This window comes from Gallus gallus, chromosome 4 (assembly GCF_016699485.2).
Source record: "Gallus gallus isolate bGalGal1 chromosome 4, bGalGal1.mat.broiler.GRCg7b, whole genome shotgun sequence".
In the NCBI taxonomy this organism is placed as follows: Eukaryota; Metazoa; Chordata; class Aves; order Galliformes; family Phasianidae; genus Gallus; species Gallus gallus.
Window position 1 is genome coordinate 37,788,087 of NC_052535.1, and position 16,069 is coordinate 37,804,155.

Genomic DNA, 16,069 nt, shown 5'->3' on the forward strand with positions numbered 1-16,069 from the left:
AAAGGCAAAATACTCAGTGCATGAAGGGTCTCTGTCTTGCCTACATTTTCCTTAAACAGCGGAGAAGCTGCAAATTCAATGACCCACTGAATCTGCTGCATTTCATATCAGCTTCCTAATAATTGAATGTTATCATTTGGTTCTGTGTGCAGGCATAATCATAATGATGGTAGTTTTTGTTTTCATATGCGGTACATTTGTTTTTAAACTACTCTGAGCTTTTTTTTTCCCTAGCCACTCAATTGTTTTATAATTCACCCAGAATTTGGTTGCCTTTCCTTACCTCTGAGCAAAGTTTAGTAACAGATGCTGTGCTCAAGTTTCATACTACTGAAGTACTGCACTCTTTCCTTGTGCACATTGTAATAAATATCATGCTAAATCACCTTGAGGAAATACAGGAGCCTGGTATGCTTTCTTTTACGTTTGCCTTGTTTTTAATTTGTTTGTATTCACCAAAAGTCAGTATATAGGGCCATTTTCCCAGAGTGTTACCTGTCTCATGTGTTTCAGTGCAGGTCCTTGTGGGGCTGTGCTGTGCTGCCCGCTCACAATAGATAATTTTGCCTTTTGGTGAAGTCTTGCCATCTTTCTCTGCATACGCCATCCTTATTTCTTGAGTGTATATTTATTGCAGTGATGAGGATGATTGGGTGTAATTTACCTGGCTTCCGGAAAACAGGGTGCACTGATCATAAGTTACATTTGCAAGGTTTTGCCCTTGTAAACATCAATTGTTTGCTGTTTTCTAGTTTCTGGCACAAATTCTCAGGGTATACTTCAAGCCAGAGAAAGCATTGTAAGTGTCTGTAATCCTGGAAGAGGTAGCACACACGCTGAGACGTCCTGTGCGTAGCACTTGCTGAGATTACCTGAGGAAGCTTCTCTGTGCTCTTCTTCCTCAAGCAACCCCCTGAGGATCAGTGGCTGCGGCTTCCCAGGAAGTGAAGCCTCACCTCCTGTCAAGGCTGTTGATCCTGATTCCTCTCTCTCTACCTGGGACTGTCCTCAGGTGCCGTGTGGTCTCATACTGCTGTACACCATGAAAATGACTCAGATTTACTAGCAGTAATCAGAGGTATTATTTCTGACCCTCCACCCTGAAGCAAAACAATCAACATAGATTTGCTGTAGAAGGAAAAAAGAAATTACTCTTGCTACAAGACTTTATTGTTGGTGTTGCTTCTAGTTGCTGGGTTGGTAAGTCGCTGCATTCTTTACAGTAGTGTGATGCATGGTTTCAACCAACTAAGACATGACATTGTAATAATTTCTGTAAATTACTCTTTTATTAGATTAGTTATTGATTTGTTTAGGTTATGGGACTTTGCATTGAAATTTTGCGCACCGTTTGCCAAAAGGATAGAGATGCGTATGCCTTTCTTTCTAAAACAATCCTTTGCATTAGCGGAATTTATAGTCCGTTGAAAATGGAAGTACCTTTCATATCTTGGTAATGTGAAGTGAGTAATTTGTACAACTAGGAAATAATTTTATTAAGGATTAGGGTTATGAATCTTAAATTAATAGATTTTGCAAGGGCTGCTGTGACAGCTCTGAGGTGTGCAGTAAGCTCTCTGCTGATACCTGCAGTGGAAATCAGAGGTCTGCCACCAAAACTGCTGGGAGGACCAGCAGTCAGCAACCTATTTGCTTATGTAGCTTGGTAGACCAACATGCTTGCAGAGGGTTTCTTTAATACATTAATTCTCAGGACTAGGAGCAATTTGGGAGTCTTTAATCAGCTATAAATCAAGGGATACAATAGTTCATGGCTTATCTGGAGTGTTGATGTATTTCAGCTGGTGGTTACATCTACCCAGAGAAGGAAGATCCTGTGCGTCGTTGTCAGGCAAAGTTCCAGTTCAAATTAAAGAAATTACTTGTGTGAACAAAATAAGCTGATTTGTCTTGCTGGAGAGAGTGACAGGGCAAATGTGGATCTTACTATGACTTGTCTTTTTATGTCTTTCTGAGGAATATTATTTATTTTCCGTTCTTATTCTCTTTACTGCCTTGGATCAGTAGAGAATGAGGAGTACTGATGTGCTAAATTGGTGAGATTTCACTGCCTTCATTGTTCTTCATTTTCACTCCCGTTTTCCCCTTTCTGCAGGCTGTTAATGTTTTCCCATTTTCACAGAAAATCACAAGGTGTCTACAGCATTTGCACAAGAGAAAATTGCACTCAGAAATAGGAGTGTACAGTGCATGTGAGATTGTTACTTTTCAGAGGGCTCAGTTCTTCATGCTGTCTGCCACCAGTTTCCTTTCATAGCTTGATTTAGAGGAATGACTTTTGGGAGCAGCCAACATTTTGGTGGCTAGCCACTTCTAGAAAGTTGTCATGGATATATTGGATACATCATCTCTCTCAATAAATAAAATGCAGTGAATAGAGCCATAAATGAAAGAGGCCAGATTGGCGGTGTTAATTTTTCTGCATGTTAGATACGGCTTCCACTGCATTAGTAGGGAAAGCTCTGATGTGTCATCATTCTGCTACAGTAACACAACCTGAAAGGGAAATGCCCATATATCATAATTGGGATTGCAAGTCATAACTGTTCATAGATTTCTTTATGGTGGCACTGTGCCAATTTCAGTTCACCACATTTCAGATTTCTTCCCTCTGGGTTGTATTACCTCTCTTCTCCTCCCTACATTGGCACTGGGGTTTCCTCCTCCAGCGCAATGATGTGGTAGGCTGAGAGCTATCGAACTCAATTTCCAGCCACACGTCCCTTCTTCATCCTGTAGGTTCCATGACCCTCTACCCTTCCCAAGCCCTAGCTGAAGGCCATTCTTTCATTTCTCCCCCCCAACAGGTCACGTCTCCCATTTCCCCCACCACTACATAGCTTGTTTTCCCACAGGAGGGTTTGTGCCTCCTACCAGGACAGGCCCTCACACTTCCCCACATGCACAGCGGGAGCAGCGGCAGTAGCAGTGAGGGAAGAAGTGGGACAGCTAGGAAAGGAGACGGGTATGTCTGCAGGGTGGGTGAGAGAGGATGAGGTTTGGAACAGAGAAAAAAGAGAGAAAAGCTGGGATGAGTTATAACACTACAGTGGCATGATGGGCAGATACCAGCAAAGTCTTTGTGTTTCAAATGTGTTTGGCTTAATTTATTTGATTATTATTATTTTTTTTTACTGTTGTGCTAAGAGGCTTAAGCCCATAGAAACTAAAGCAAAAAGACATTAATCAAAATGGCTACACTGACACTGACCTCATCTCTATCAGCACACAGACATGCATGCACTTCTTACACAGGATGTAGTTACCCACAAGGACTTGCTAGAAAATGCTTGGATGGTGCTTTGTAGCAAGTAAAACAGCGTGAAATTTAGTAATTGACTTCAGTGCCCTGAGAATGTTACAATAGAATGTACCAAAGACACCAAAAATGCAACCACAATATCTTGAATAGCTAGCAACCAAGACAGTATGAATTATTTCTCCATTGAATTAAAAATAAATTGATTACAATACCTAGAAGTTACATCCAGCAACAGTCCAAAAATGAAAAAAAAAAAAAAAGAAAAGAAAAGAAAAAATACCAGGAAAAAACCCCAAACCAAAAAAGCACAGGATTGCTAAATCTGCAGAGGTCACTAGAGAATGTAGTCTTTGCTCTTCTGTGTGGAATCTGGGAGACACTGGCTTACTGGCAGCAGTCTTGCTAAGTAGTTGAATGGCTTGTCTCTTGATTGCAAAAATGGGATGTGGAGTATTAGCTCCTTGCCAGGTTATGCTTTGGTGCCCACTTTAATTTGTTATTATTATTTGACTTCTTAATACAGAGCAAAAGCTCCTACAAAGTGGCTTTTCTAGCACTACTTCCTATTAATGTTGCAGTAGTGCCTAGAAAATGTCTCGGGTTCTGATGCACTGCCTAGTGTGCAAATACTTAGGAAAATTTAGTTTCTGTCTGGAAGGTCTGCCAGAGCCTGAGGACAACACAAAAAATGATGAAGCTCGATTACATTTTTCCCTCAGAAAAATGACTCTGATTAACACACTATGTTTGATTAACTGATGCTTTGCAGATGCCAGTATAGCACAAGCTTAATTTTGTCTTTAATTATCTCAACACTGGCTGTGTCTTGCAAACACTTTGTATCTCATGGCTTGTCAGCCGAGTCTTATCCTTCCACAGTTGTACTTACAAGTGCCTCACTCTGGAAATGCTATTTTGGAGAAATTTAACTCCACGAAGGAGTCCCATGAAGTTCCTGCTTCTGTTTGTTTGCATGGCGCTCCTCTTCAGCTCTGTAGTTCTTGTTAGACTATATCCAAAAAACCCTTTTATTATACACGTAAAAATTTTGATTTGTGGAACACCTTCAAAGCAGAGACCTTTCCTTCCCACCTGGGCTGGAAGTTGCAGCCAGCAGCATGCTTCCCCTTGGCCTGTCAGTGCATGATGCCAACAGGGTCTGCATGGCAGCCACCAGATGTTGGTAACAGGTCCAAGAGGCCAAGGTTTGTGTGATGTTTTGGAATGAGGAAGAAAAGCAGGGACTGCCTCCCTGCTTTGGCTCCACTAGTAAAGCTCCATGTGCATTTTGATTGTCCTTTAGATAACTGAGGGTGACACTTTGAAAATCCTGTCTTTCAACTATGACTTACATTGCGTTTCTGGTATCTCTAAGTTGAAACCAGTTTCTACGAGATTCACATCCATGGATGTGAATGGCCTATACAAAAGCCAGGAAGAGCAGATTCATTTTGTATATTTTTTTAAATGAACTTTGCTTGAAAAAGTATTTTAAAGAACGTACACATTCATCTGTTCTCTTTTAATGAGGTGTAAGATGTGCAAACCCAAACCATCACTTTCCTTCAGTACAATGATTCCCTTTTTGATTGAATTACAGATCCACTTTCATAAAAAAAAACATGATGAAAAAAGCAATTTTCAAGCTGTAATGAAAATAGGTGAATGTGTGGGATTTCCAAATTGCAGAATAGTCTGCTTTCAAAAGAGCCACAAAAAGTAGAGAGAAAGAGAGCATGCAAATATACACATTGTCGTGCCAAATGACGAAAGCACAGCAGTTTTCAAATAAAATAATTAGTTTTATTCATTAAAGCTATTTTTCTCAAGATTGACTCTAAACCCATCTATGATTTATATACTTGTGTTTGTACAGAAACAGAACTTGATTTATGGAATGGATGGATATAAACACACAGCAGGAATGTGGAGTTCACTCATTCAGCAGCTATTTTGTTCTTAAAAAAAAAAAAAGACAGGGGCAATGCTACCAAAAAAAAAAGAAAAAAAAAAGTAAAAAAAAGTAAGGGTTGTTTTTTCCCCCCTCAAAGTACATAAGCACATGGTTCAGCCCCTTGGGACTTTCTTAAAGCTAAGCTTTGATATGATTGAATTTTCATATGCACAGTAATGAATCTTGGAGACATGCATGTTGCACATATGCAGTGCAAATGGTACTGCTTTAGTGATTTTAGCAGTAAGCGAAGGTGGACTGCTCTGCACATGCTCGGGAATGAGGTGTTGCTTCACTATGCAAGCCTTCTGCCTCATTCTCTGTGCATCATGTAAGTGTGAACCAGGCTGTGCATGCCTCTAAATGTGTTCTCATAAGGCCAGGGAGCGAGAGGACAGGGCTCAGTTCTGCACATTTTGGCAGCTCTCATGGAGGGAAGCAGTGACTTGCTGTCAGTGCAGTCTCTTTCTGCAAGTCTTAAATGATGAAAATGAGATCTGTTAAAAGGAATTGCAAACAGAATATGTCTATGTTGCTGTGGCAAACGTTTATTCTTGGAATCTCAACCTTAGCTAGAAAGATAGAAATTACACTGAAAGTAATGCATCTCACGAGAAAAAAAACTCCTTTATTTTCCCTTTATTTTATTGTATGTTCCTACACAGAATGGTGAACCTCTTCAGGACAGCCTGCAGAGATGCTGAAGGTTGGTATTTTGGCATGAAATGTCTCTGGAAGGGGAGAGAGAGAGAGTCATTTTAAAAGCCACTAATAGAAATGAGACTAGTGTAACTAATCTCTTTGGAGTTGACTGAGCTCAGTTCATTTTCAGGAGCATCAGAAAGATTTAATCTGTATCAAAAAAAAAAAAACCGTAGTGACAGATTTGCTGCCATCTTGTACTTAATCTTCTTGCTTTCATATTCTTTCATCCCCCCCTTTTAGTTTTGTGGGGTTTGTTTTTGTTGTTGGTTGGTTGATTTCTTCTCTCTCAACAGAACTCTATTGTTTCACAGAGGACACCACGGTACTCCAGGTGGCCAGTGTCAAGTATTCAAATCAGCTCATAGATGTCTAAGTCCTTTTTAATGGGAGCTAGGCTTCCATCTCAAATAGCTTAGGTTGTTTGCTGCAGTTGCAAATAAGAACAGCTTCTGGGGGCTTTCTGATGCTCCATGTTCTAAGGAAGACTCCATCTGCTGATCTGATGGTTAGATTTTCTGGTGGGCCTCAGTGCCTTCTGTGATTTTCTTACTGTGGGTCTGTTCATGTGAAGTACAACACAGCAGTACTGTTGCTATCATGGAATCGTAGAATAGCTTGGGTTGGAAGGGACCTCAAGGATCATCAAGTCCCAACTTCCTTGCCACAGGCAGGGTACATGATCTCTGTTCAGGGCAAGTTCTTACAGAGTATAGATTTAAAGTAGGAAAACCTCTGTACAACATGATACAGAGCTGCAAGCAAAAGGTGTTGTTAGGGAACTTTGGACTTGACATGTGTTTTATCTCCTCAGTGTGTCTTCAGCAGCATTTGGGTTAAAAATGGCTAAAGGTTCTGTTGACCTAAGCTGGCAGGGCTAGCACAGATGTGCCTTTCTTGTTTGTTTGTTTCCTCTTTTTTGGGTTGACAGCAAAAGAGCAGAGCCTTCCACCCTTCTGGTTCGCAGTGAACTTGCTTAGGACACCATCTTGTTTTCTATGATAAAAATAAAAGTTTATCCACTTCTCTATATTGGAGAATTAGGTTGCATAGGATACAGAGACTGAGCTGTGAGCCACCTATGTCTCTTTGATATAGGATGAGTGTGGGGTGGGAACTTTTCTTCCTTCTCATGCATTGTCTCCCTGTTGCTCTTCAGGAGGAAGGGAAGGAAAGAGGAGCTGTGAAATGACCAACTCCTCATTAGGGGTGGGGAGAACAATTACATTCCTTACCAAAGAAGGAGTTCCAGATTGTAATTTGATAGTTAATATTCAACATTCACATGGAGAGAGAGTGTACAGTGAGTAACATAAAGGGATAACAATAACGAAAGAAACAGGGAGGGAAAAAAAAGCTGGCTGTCATCCACCAGTGTACAGGGTGACCATTTGACAGAGTAGCAAATGTGGCACAGCTGGTACGTTTCCTGATGGTAAATTTGGCAGTGATTCTAGAGATAAATAGCATGGCATCATTATTGTTCTTTTTGTGGAGGGATCATCACATCAACAGCCTGCGATGATGGGAGATGTCAAGTACACGAGAGGACATCAGGTGTTTCACACTTTTAGCATAGTCTGAAAATTTTATCAAACTTGTAATTCTGAAATGTGAGTTTTTCACCCTTTCAGGTAGCAATAATGATGCCATCTGACCCACCAGACCAACCACGCTCTGTGTTGTGTGAGCTGAACACTGCAGGTTACTCAGTGAGGCTGAAGTTGTTCTTCCAGACCCTCTCAGGTCCTGTTACTCCCATCAAAACTGAATTTGCAATATATATTACTCATAGTAAAGTAGTTTAACCAGATCTTGGGGTGGGAAACTCTTGTGGGTCAGTGCTTAAGAATGGAAATGCTGGAAGCTGTAGGAGGACTGGGGGAAACAGGAGGTTGCCATCCATCTTCTATACCTTCTCCTGGGTGGAGGCAAATGCTGGTGCTGCCTCATGTCTTTTTAGTGACAATGAGGAAAAACATTCATCCAAAGGTAGGCCGACAAGTCTGTATTTTGGTGGAGAGGCTATACTGCTTTACTGCTTAAAATGTTTTTGCAATTGTTTGAATAAATACAGGGTTTTTTAAATGCTCTTCAGGAATGCTTGTAAACTTCTGTGCTTAGTTTTGTCCCCATTGCTATCTTCCAGACACCCATTCCTCACTGAGGAAATGGTTTTTTAACAAGAAGAATCCTTTGGAAATTGCTTTCCGAGGGGGTCTTTGCCACAGCATCTGCAACACATTGCAATTGAACTTCAATCTCAGTTGTTTTTTACTGCTAAAAGGATAAGTGACCAAGTGAATACTTGTATTATAGCTTCACAAGTATTTATTAAGTATCAAATTGTAGTGTGTGGTGTTATCTAACCAGAAGATTAAGTTTTTCTCTGTGAAGATAAATTTCTCTTAGAATTTGTACCAGTGCTTAAGTTAAAATAGACTGAGACAGTCTTGCAGATCCCAAAACGTCCTGTGGTTAGGCCAACTTGGGGATTTCTTCCCTTTGAGACCTCAGCTTGGACAGCAGGAGTAGTGCTTAGCCAGTACAAGGCAGCTGAAAAGAGAAGTTGTGGCTTGGATGTCTTCATGCGTACCGATCCACTCCCCACTATGTAAATGAGTTTCCAGGGGGCATTTTCTGAGCGAGATGTTTTTGAGCAGCAGCATGGCTTTAGCACAGTTCAGGTCATGTTCACTGACATTTTTGGCAGAGTTTTCCAAGTAAGGAACACGGAGTCCAGGGATTCAAGAAAGGATGCAGCAAAACCTTGGGATGATGCAAGCTGTCTTCTTGCATCTTTGAGCAGGATTTGCTGCCTGGTCAGAAGCTGCAGGTCTGCTCGCCTTCCCCACAGCCTCTCTGCTCCCACACTGCAGCCAGGAGAAGAAATAAGAAAGACTCTGTCCCTTTATTTCTCTAGAGAAGTGACTAGAATATGTGAGAAATAGGAGGTTTTAATTTTTTGTATGATATAAACACGTAAAATATGCTAAGTGGTGCAAAATTTTATAAAGGTCTCATATGCAGGAATGTTCAGCTTTATTAACCTACTTGTTTGTCTGTATGCATCTTGCTGTAAGCATTGACTAAACAGTGGTGGTAGGCAGATCATAAGCTGAAAGGCAACGCTATTGTGGTTAGTGAATGCGTAAGACTTTTTTTTATCTTCGGATGTCATTCAAAGTGTAGGAGGATTGACTGGCTGGAGTGCTGAAGAAAGGATAGGCTGCTTGGAAGAATGAGTTTGAAAGTCAAATTTTCATCATTAGATTTTCCTAACTTTCTGTCCTGATTTTGCCAAAGTGAGGAGCATGTATCTGGCCCAGTGCTTAGATTTAATAAAGCCATCCGAACTTTGGATGGCGTCATTAAAAAATATTTGTAGAATCTTTAAAGACATTAATGCATGGCGACACTTGATAGACAGATGTTCATTTGAAATACAAGTGGGGATTTCTATTACCAGTGCACTTCAACGAACTCAGGTTACAGAGAGTTTAAATCCCAGAGTGCAAAACTAGAGACACCCCTAGTACCTGAGAGAGCAGATTTTTTAATGAGCTTCATGGGTCAAGTTCTCTCCTATCTCAGACCTTAACGTCGCTGCTGTAGGTTTGGGGCTTGGGTTTAGTTCTGTTTATTGCGGTCACAAGGACAGTGCTTTTTCTTAAACACTGTGCTGTTAAGTTTATCAGTGCAGGATAGATAAGAGAGCCCTTATTACAGGCACACATGTGCATCACAGGTGTGAAGGAACTCTTAAACTGTTTATGAGCACACAAAGCCCCACGAACAAAGAGGGCAGAAAAGAATGTTGTCATTTTAAGGAAAAATATGTTTTAAGGCCCTGTTAAAAATAAAGCCAAAAAGGAATAGCAAATAGACTGCAGATTGTCATGGAACAGGGATTAGCACTCCAAAAATCTTTCATTTTTCATGACAGGCATGTATCACAGATAGGACAGACTAGCCAAAGTACTATTCAACACTGGAGGGGGTATCTACTTTCAGGTGCTTATCTCAATGAGTTACCCACAAAATCTTCCTCTGATAGAACCAGATCAAGAGTAGGATAATACAATTTTAGCTTTGGTTTAAAAGTTTGGGATAAATAGAAGCCAGTGTATTCATTGTACAAGCAGATACGAGAGTGATGTAGGAGTTCCAGGTCTGGAGTGCAATTGTCATTGACCTTGCTGGGATTGACGTAGTTTCTCACATGTAATGCTGTGGCCTGTTTTACAGCTGAAAGGTCAGAATGGAAGGGTCAGGGATAGGGAAAGCAAAACCAAACTGTTTATCATCTGTAACAGCTACGTGATGGTACCTTCAATTATTCAGGAATAGCTTTCAGGTCCACTGTGGGGAAGTTCCACAGTGGGGAATGTTCAGTAATCAAAGCAGTGATGTAACTTGCTTCCCTCCAGCACTGCTTCCCAGCAGATGTGCCAAAAAAATGTGACCACAGGAACAAGTTCACATTGCCCAGAAATGCCACACAAATTCTCCGGTCTTTGTAAAATGTGCTGTCATTGCCCGTCTTAGCCAAGGGGTGAGCCATACTTCTGTGGAAAGCCATCTCAGACATTAGCTCTTAGTTTACAAATAGGATGAATTTCAAGGGGATTTGTGTACCTAATTCCACTGACTGTTTTCGAGGGAATTAGGTTGTATATGCCTTTAGGGAGTGGGGTCATGGCCTTTCCAGACAGGAGAGAAATTCAGCTCAGAGGAAGTGGTTAGGCTGAGACTCCCTTGCTGCAAAGTGTACTTGGGGAGAAGCTCTGTCTGTCATCACCTATGTAGGATAATCAGAATTTGGTCATTGGAATGCTTTGTTGTATATATTACTACATAAAAAGTTAAATGTATGTTTTTCCCTCAACAATGAAATAATGATATGAAGGATCAGTGGCATATGTGTATCTAATGTACTAGACATGGTAAATGTGACCATTCTGTAGGGATTTCTGTCTCCGTGCGGAATAACCCCTTTTTTGAAAGCAATGTAATTTGGCTTTGGTGTAAAACTAGTTGAGGATGCAAAGATGTTGCAAGCAGAGCTGTAGAGTTTCTCCTTAATGAGCCTCTTCCTGACCCACCCTATGTAAAGCAGTCAACACATCATGTGTTGTGCAGCTGGGATGGCTACCCTGGTGCATGCATCTGACACAGGAACGTATTGACTTCGGCCCTGTGGAGGCACCGGACTCATGCTGTTCTCCAGAGACGTGCCTCGCTCATTTCCCAGATACTGTGCATGTAGTGGTGGGTAGAAGCAAAAGCTGAAGTGGAATTCACTAATTCAGATTTAGATGATTCTGTGAAAACAGATTGCGCAACTGACACTGACACTTGGTTTCTGGATTTGATTTCCTCTCTTTCCCTGGTTCAACCTCCAGTGCTCCTTCTGGTTGTATTTCTGGCTGTATTGTATTCTCTACTGGTCAGTACTTGGTCTCAATTTCTGTGTATTGTTTTGCTTCTGAATTTTATTTATTTTTTCCCTGACATGCAAGTCTTTTGAGATGCAGCACTTAAATTTGCGTCTTTACCCCTTAACTGAAGGGAAGACAAGCTTGTATGAGAGCTGAAGATGGTGGTGGGCTGAATTTCCCTGGGGACGATCCATGCTGCTGAAGTGGCACAAACATACAGGACCAGCCCTGAGGGCGACTCGCTGCACTGTTGGCCATACAACACAATGCATGTCTGTGTTACCGCAGGACAGGGAGCTCAGCTGCTCCTGGGACTGTTGATTTCACTGGAAGTCTTTGTGCTTGTAGGCTGGGAAAGCTTAGAAAAGTTTTGCAGTGCTTTTACTTTTGATTCCCTCCTATCCAGAATGACCACACTGACAGGAAATTAACGCAAACTGTAGCTGCAAGAAGACATTTTGTGAACATTTGCTTCTTCTAAAGTTGATTTTCACAGTATGTTTCACCTGACTATTTTCCAGAAGAAGAAACCTCAAATGCTCTGCTGTCCTGCTAACGTGTGAGGCTGAGGCTCTCTTCTTCCTTCCCGTCTGCCTCCCAAAATGCTCTCTTAATACTCAGCCTTAATCATATTTGTAAAGATAACATGAAGGTTAATGTTTCAAAAGAGCTCTCTTACCAGGCTAATGACAGATCAAACTCAATTGATGCTGTTTCTGGCAAGCAGTTTGCCACTGCTCTTCTAATACATATGTGAACAGAGCTCCAGCTCAAGTATAAAAGCTTTAAAGAAACTGAATTGTCAAGGGATAACCCCTTTCACAACACATTAGAATACCTAATAAGCCGTAAGGGGACAGGAAAAAACAAGCAGGTCTAAATGGCCAGTTTTTGCAACGCAGGGAGGCAGGGAGGATGTAAGTGAAGTTTCATACAAATCATTGGAGGCTGATGCTGTTCAACATATTGGAAATTTATCTGGAAAATGGAATTAGTGAGGCACATAAGTTTTTAATGAAATGTATCCAGAACAATAAGAACTGAAATGGACCACAAAGACTTGCAGTAAAATCCAGTATGCTGAGCATCTGGAAAATAAAACCATGGGTAAAATTCCCTTTCTGTAGGTATACAGCATTATGTATGAATAATGTGACAATAGCTAGGCACATGTAGTGATAACTTCTAAATTAGAGTCACTGTAGCTATCACAAAGCAGCAGCAAAGGGAGACAGAAAAAGACAAAAAAAAAAAAAAAAAAATCCAAGCAGAGTATCAGGAACTGAGAACAAAAAAGGTCATTTTATACTATTTTTAAGTTAAATGTATTGCTCATCTTGAGTAACTGTGTGCATTTTTCTAAATAGGCTATAAAGTAGGCAGAATTGGAAGGGGGAGGGAAGATGTGGGAGTGATCAGAGCAGAACTGCTTTGACACAGAAGAAATCAAATGGAACGCATCACACAGTTTGGGAAAGAGATTCCCATGGGAGAAGAGGAATGGTATAGAAAAGGTGAATGGGGAGCAATCTCTCATTCTTTTCCTAAAAGAACCAAGAGCAGACAGTGTGCAATTATCAGGCAGCCTGAACTACTATTTCACATGGTACAGCTCATTGCCCCATGATGCTGTGGGAGCCATATGGAACTGCTCAAACAGGAATGAGACAAATGCAGAGAAGGGAAATTGCACTGGTAGGTACTAAACACAGTGGCAAATTATCAGGAATTTATTATCAATAGCATAAATCACTATCATCAATTCATACCTTATCAGTGTCATAAATAATGCAGCTTGTTACCCAGTTAATCAAGTAGCTTCAGCATATATGGTTCAATATAAGCATTCTTGTTGCCTCGTTTACTTCAGTTACGATGTGCATACATAGATATTAGTTGGGCAAATACTGTGCTGAGCTTGAGGGTCCAGGACAGTGCCCATTGAAATCAGTGTGAATAATCCCATGGACTTCAGAGTGGGTTTTTCATTCAGGGAGACTTCTGGACTACACATTAAATATTCCAGAGAGATCACTGTAGTGAATGGAAAACATGACTGTAATGAAAAGGAAATGGAAAAAAAACGGAGAAATAGACAAAGAGGCTCAGGACAGATTTACAAAGTATGTAGCACACACAAGTGAGGGTAAACTTTTCAAACAATTTTGCTACCATTTGGTCAGCGGAGGGAAGTAAATACTTTCAAAGAGGGTTCTGATTTTCATGCCATTCATCACTCAGATTGAAGGTTTGCGGTTGGGAATGTCTTTCCTTTGTTACTTCCTGAAGTGTTTTTTTGCTTGTGAGCAAATACTTTCCTCTTAAATTATCATTATGTGTAGGGCTGAGTATCTTCATAGTTTATAGAAACTTCATAAATACATCTTGTAATTTTGTGGGGAGCCTCTGTGATAAATCCTTTGAACTCAGTGAATTTACTTACATTTGCCTTCAGAATTCATCATCTTTTTTCTGCTCAGATCTCTCAGTCCTTCTGCTATGTCTGAAGACAGGGTTTCCAACAGATAGAATCAGCAAACTCATGCTTGACGGCAGAGTCCCTTCCTCCTGAGCTGATAGCAGAAGCAGTCAATGCTACCACCTGCATTTTCGTGAAGTTTTTTCTAAGCTGATGAAAATGTGCAGGTTGAGGAGGCAGATTTTTCTCCATTAAACATAGTGAGTAATTGTGTATTTCAGTGATGGATTAATAGAATATTTTAATAGTGCAAATTGTATTTATCACACCTGTTGTTACAGCAACCTTACAGCTTTCTGAGAAGTTGAATGTCCACTGCATTGCTGTCGTTTCAAAGGAAACTGCTCTCATGCCAGGGAAGTACAGGGCTCCATCTACAAACAGATACAGACAAGTGAGGACAAAGAGCAACTCAGGACTGCAGTCAAACAACACAAGAATCTCCCACTCTGTCTTTCAAATGAATGTCACCAGAAATGGTAGGGAGCACAACTAAAAGTCACTAGTTAAAATTGCTGGGGAGCTCTTCCCCACTGTCATGCCCTCCACATCAGGGAAAAGTGGGAATTCACATAGCCTGAAAATACTGTGTTTCCTCTGCCACTCCCCCCAGATGCAGTCTCATGTTACCAGCTTCAGTTTAATGAATTGTTAGTATTAAAAACAAAACAAACAACAATAACAAAAAAGCACCAGAAAACTCTTTTGATCTCCTCTTCCAGCTGCAAACTCCCAACCAGTCGAGAGCCATGGTTAATACATGTGTTTAAAATACTTCTTCAAACACGGTTCCCACCACCCAAACTTAATAAGTAGACTGGCAGAGTCACTGCCTCTCAGCTGTGCTTGAGAGCAAGATGTGATGTCCTGTGACTCATGTTTGACATGATGGGTCCTGTAATGTTTGAGGCACACATAGTATGTATTTTCTGATAGCTGCAACCAAGTCCAATCTGCTCCCTTCTTTAAAGCAGAGTTAGAAGGAACTTGCTATCCAGATTTTGGCTGCTTGTTAAAATCTCAGATTTTAACACCTCCTTTTTTGGCTTTTGAAAATCTGCCCACTTACCTAGCTGTCATAGGTATCTAGAAAACAAGATGTGTGACGAGCACCTGAAGCAACTGGGGCTCAGGAGAGACCCCATCGATCCCTTCAACTACCTGAAAAGTAGTTGCAGTGAGGTGGGTGTTAGTCTCTTCTCTTGGGAAACTAGTGACAGGACATGAGGCAGTGGACTCACGTTGCTTCTGGGGAAGTTTAGGTCAGATGTTGAGAAGACTTTCTTCATGGAAAAAGGGTGGTTTGGAACAGGCTGCCAGGGGAGGTGTTGGACTCCTCATCCCTGAAAGCATTTATGAGATATGTGGATGTGGTGCTTAGGGACATGTTTTAATAGTGGACTTGCAGTGTTATGCAAATGGTTGGATTTGATGATCGAGTCTTTCCCAACTGAACTGATTCACTGTTCCAGTCCATTGTCTGTGTCACTTTTCAAGTCAAGCATTTTCAAAAATGAATCCAAACCTTTACATTTTTCCTTCAGGACAGTGGTATCATGCTTTTGTAAGATGATATATTTAAAACATAGAATTGTTGTAAAATAATTGTAAAACTACAGTGTGTGGGCCAATATTGCACAAAGAAATTCAAGGAAAAAGTTGTGTTGGTACTGGGCATCTGATAGTGAATATCTCCTCTATATTGATGAGCTCACAAATAGAGGAGTTCCCAAGCCCCCTCTACCTGGTGCACTGTCAGCAACCCAAAGCAATACAGGTGTGCATAACTTTGTAATAAAAACAGTGGTTTGCTACTTATGTCTTGTCACCACAGCATTGCTATTGCTGGTGGAAATGCGCTGGTGAGAGTAACACAGATTTGGAGTTTTGGAGATTGCTTTGTTTTCATAGTGACATTTCTTTGCTTAAGAAAAAAAAGGATTTTAACAGATTTTATATGCCACCTGAATTTCCCCAGTGTGTGAAAATGCCGTTTTCTGAAATAAATACATACTTTAAGAAACTCAAAATATTTGGAGGATGACGACATAGATGACAATTTACATAATTTACAGAGTGTTTTCAGGGAAGGACACAGATGAAATTAATACCGAATGATGTTACGTGTCAAAAAGTCTGGGTAGGAAGCACAGTGGTTGAAAACGATACTGTTAAATACACAGTATTTAACAATATTTTCCTAAACTTGC

General features: G+C 40.7%; 1 protein-coding gene and 1 long non-coding RNA gene across 5 annotated transcripts in view; one reads left to right on the top strand and one right to left on the bottom strand.

Annotated features, from left to right (window-relative positions):
- The window catches only part of DKK2 (dickkopf WNT signaling pathway inhibitor 2), a 121,635-nt gene that overhangs the window by 79,738 nt on the left and 25,828 nt on the right, over positions 1-16,069 (top strand). The gene's annotated exons all lie outside the window — the stretch shown is intronic.
- LOC107051761 overlaps positions 738-16,069 on the bottom strand; it is a 162,116-nt gene continuing 146,784 nt past the window's right edge. For both annotated transcript variants that reach the window (XR_006939184.1, XR_005859410.1), the window contains exon 12: positions 738-14,233. This is a non-coding gene — a long non-coding RNA (uncharacterized LOC107051761). The remainder of the gene's footprint in view (positions 14,234-16,069) is intronic.